Here is a 3,995-nt window from a genome sequence, read left to right as displayed (position 1 = left end):
GCTGTGCAGAGGACAGTTGGTCCTTAACATGCCAACTCTCTCTCAAGAGAACAAAGGATAACAGATTGCTTCTTCAAATTCAATTCATATACTAGTTGTTTATTCTAGAAATAACCTAGATCCACATAGGATAGTGCACACATGTACTCTTGGCACTCAGGTGGTGGACGGCAAGTTCAAGGCCAGCCTGGGCTATATGGGAGCCTGTGTCTCAACAAACAAGCGAGCAAGCACTAAGAAGAAACTTGGTATAATATCCATCTAAGTCTTGGCAGATGTTTGGCTGGTGTTTGATGTCACGTGTCTTCAGGAATTATACTTAGAACAATGTACTTATGGCCTTCTCGTAATAATTGAGATAGAAACATAGAGGCCTGGGTAATTAGTAACAGTGAGCTAATAACATTAAGTGGGCTTGGCTTCTTTGCGCAGGAATTAATATGGATTAGGAACAGCCTGTTGGAGCAGCACAGACTCCACCCACCTTTGAGCATCACAGACTCCACCCACCTTCGACATGGAAAGGAGACCCAGGTCAGAGACAGCAAAGGCACAGGGGCCACGCCATTTGGAACTGCAGCTACGAGGATGAAGAGGATAGTGTGGAAGAATTACGTTGGGAGCTGTGCCAGGGGTGCGTTCCTGGAAATGCCTAGTGGTGCCAACAACAACCAAGCAGTAAAGAAAGCTAAAGGTGGCCAGGGCAGGAGTTAGTCACCTTGGTGGCAGCCCACAAGGCTGTCTGGAGGGAAAGGAGGACCCAGAAAAAGAGTCTGGCCTAGGTCATTGTTTTCCATGGTGATAACTACGCAGGCACTGTCAGAGCGTGATGGCGAGTGTATGGTTGAGATATCTGCTAACGTCAGCCTTTCTGTCGCTCCCCCCACCCCCGGCGTTTACACACTCATTTTTCATAACTCGTGTGAAGTGTGGAGTATATTTCATTTGAGACTTAAAAACCAAAATGGGACCCATTTAAACAGACATCGTACCCAAAAGACTGTCTTATTCTAAAAGTACAAACTTGCAGGATAATCTACAGGAACGCTGTTTTATTGGTGTTCGTGATCACATGAAAAGAATTGTGAGCAAATTCTTTTTAGAAAATTTATTTTCGTTCTCTATTGGAGCACTGGAGGGGGAAAAAAACCCTTGTTTCTAACACAGTGACTTCTGTTTCCTCTTTGCCTACATGAAAGAAAGCAGCAGCAGCAGTAGCAGCAGCAACAACAACAACAACAAAATTCCATTTTATCAACAGCTCAAGACTGCTTTCCCAACTTTTTGCCTCAAAAAGGTTTGTCTTCCTCGTGTGTTGTTTTTATCGCAGAAGACACTCTGCAGGACTCTTGCTACCCTAGTCTCTTTCATCATCCCTATTCATTCATCTCTCCCACACCTCTCCTTCAAACACACCCTCACAGCCAGGGGGAGGACCCGTGACTGTCACTGTACAAACCACAGCAGGACACTAACTGCCGTGAAGACTCAGGGATCAGACACAGTGGGCTTTAAGCCTGCCTCCCTCCCGTCATCCAGAAAGCTGACTTGACACCAACCATTTCCCTAATCTTAGTTTTCTTCATCTGTAAAATGAGATTATATTAGTATTACTTTCTTAGGGCTCTTGTGAGGATAACACAAAGTGCTATATACATCAAGTAATCGGAGAGAGTTCTTGCTAAGACTGTGAAAATCCGCAAGCCCCTCTCTCAGCTCCCTCCCCCCTCTAATCCATAGTTTCTACTCTAGACCCCAAGTTCTGGTACTAGCTAGGCAGTTCTCTCTGCTCCCGTCGTGAGGATAATGAGAGAATGTTCATTCAGGATGTTCGGTCAAGCCCAGCATTGGTGAGGTCCTTGGGAACGAGAAAGACCCTCAAGTCTACAAATTCAAGACCCATGGGTTTTGCTGGTGTCCCCTCAGTACAGACCGGTCAAACTTGAACGATGTTGATGTTGTTCAGTTCAGATCTTCAGTTTTTCTTCTGTAAAATGTCATTGCAAATACCCCACTTCACAGGGACCTGTGTTCACTAAGCCGCTGGTGTTTGTAAAAACCGTTTGAGTGTGAGTACAGTGCAGCACACATGCTCAGGAAAGTGTCAGTAGAACAACAGCAGCTTGAGTTAAACATTACCCGCCAGCCCCACTTTCCTCGAGTTTAATAGCAACTGAATTATTGGTATGTCTTATGATGCCACTTAATAAAATCATGGGATAGAATATTTATTGACATGACATAATGTTTCTGGTCTTTCTTTTCTTTTTTTTTTTTTTTTTGGCAGAAAGTATTTTACATCTGTGCTGCTGATTTTTAAGCGATGTATGCTCGTAACAACAGGAAAAGGTCTGCTAGGATTTCAGCAAAATGTTCATGGTGATTATCTGTCACTTTTGGCTGTGTGAGAGGAGAGAAAGCCTCTAGTTTCCGTAGTCTGCTTTAAACATGAGTCATTTTCTATGAAGGGTCAGAAAATATAAAAATTTAAAGACAACTGTAGTAATAAAAAGTATGGTGTGGCGAGCCTTGAGTGAATAAAAGCCTGCAAGCTCTCAGCACAGCGGGGGGAACAAGCACACACTAAGGATCAGTCAGGAGGAGGAGCGGGGAGATCGGGGTCAGAGAAAGGACAGACTTTAAGTCAGAGCTCGGAGTCCCGGCAAGGAGCCTGTCCTCTCCCAAGCACACATTGCTGGGACTGAAAAGCGTGGGGCCATGGCAGGCCACAGGCAATCAAAGTCCACGGGGAAGCTGATGGGCTTCTGAACTCAGGACGCATTGAACCATCCTGCCCTTTCTGCCTCAGAGCCCCAGGAAGGTTGATTAATGAGCTTGCTTACGCAAGCTCAAGGATGACCTAGCTGGCCTCTCTCTCTCTCTCCAGCGACTTTCAAGGAGACTTTGATTGGCCTGAGTTGGAAGTTTGATTTACTTTGTTCCAGTGAGCAACAAACCAAGAGCTGTCACCACTAGGTGGCATTCCCCAAATACTATTTAACTTTGAAACTGGCAGAAAAGTTGGCTGGAAAACCTTCAATAACCCCTGCATCAAAAGCATGGTAAGGTAAGGGGAGGCCGGAGGACTGTTGAAGTCTCCAAGTTTCTTCCTGTTCAAGATAAAAGGCATCCAGGAAAGCCACACCATCACCACCCTGCACCCTGCTCTGACCCAGCAAACACTCCTCTCTAATGGTGACAGAAAGTCAGTGTACTTCTTCAAGGCACCGTGGAGAGTCTCGTCAAGAGACCTTTGTCTTCGTCTCAGTGCACATAATCAACAATCTCTTTTGCTAATCAAAATTAAAGTCTCCTTTAACACCCCCCTCCCCCAAAGCAAAAGTAGATCTTTGGTGTCATCAAAGTCAGCCAGTCACAGATGTGAGACTAGTGTTGATTGGAAGATAATGAGAAGGACCCCTATCTAGGGTCTATTATATTTGAAGAACAAGAATTGGTTCCCAGACCAGAAAGTCAATACTGACCTTGGCGTCTCTTCTAAGCATCACGACAACCTTTAGGATCTGTGTATTAAGCTGTGATTTAAACCTTACATGGATTTTTTTCTCTCTTTCTTCTCTCTCTCTCTCTCTCTCTCTCTCTCTCTCTCTCTCTCTCTCTCTCTCTNTCTCTCTCTCTCTCTCTCTCTCTCTCTCTCTTTCTTTCTTTCTTTCTTTCTTCTTCTATTTTTTTTTTTACCTAAAGTTCCATAGTTTGGGTCATCCTATAAAAATGGGTTTGAGGCACGGGGGTGGGGTGGGGCTCTAGAGAGATGGCACAGCGGTTAAGAGCGTTGGCTGGCTCTTCTAGAGGTAGTGAGTTCTATTCCTGTCAACCGCATGGTAGCTCACAACACTCTCTAGTGGGATCCAATGCCCTCTTCTGGTGTGTCTGAAGACAGTAGCAGTGTACTTACATACATTAAATAAATAAATAAATAAATAAATAAATAAATAAATATTTTTCTGTTAAGGAAAAATGAGTTTTTGGCCCAG

The sequence above is a fragment of the Mus caroli genome, chromosome 10, assembly GCF_900094665.2.
Source record: "Mus caroli chromosome 10, CAROLI_EIJ_v1.1, whole genome shotgun sequence".
NCBI classification, from domain to species: domain Eukaryota; kingdom Metazoa; phylum Chordata; class Mammalia; order Rodentia; family Muridae; genus Mus; species Mus caroli.
The sequence above is the reverse complement of the archived record's forward strand: the minus strand, read 5'-3'. Positions refer to the sequence as shown.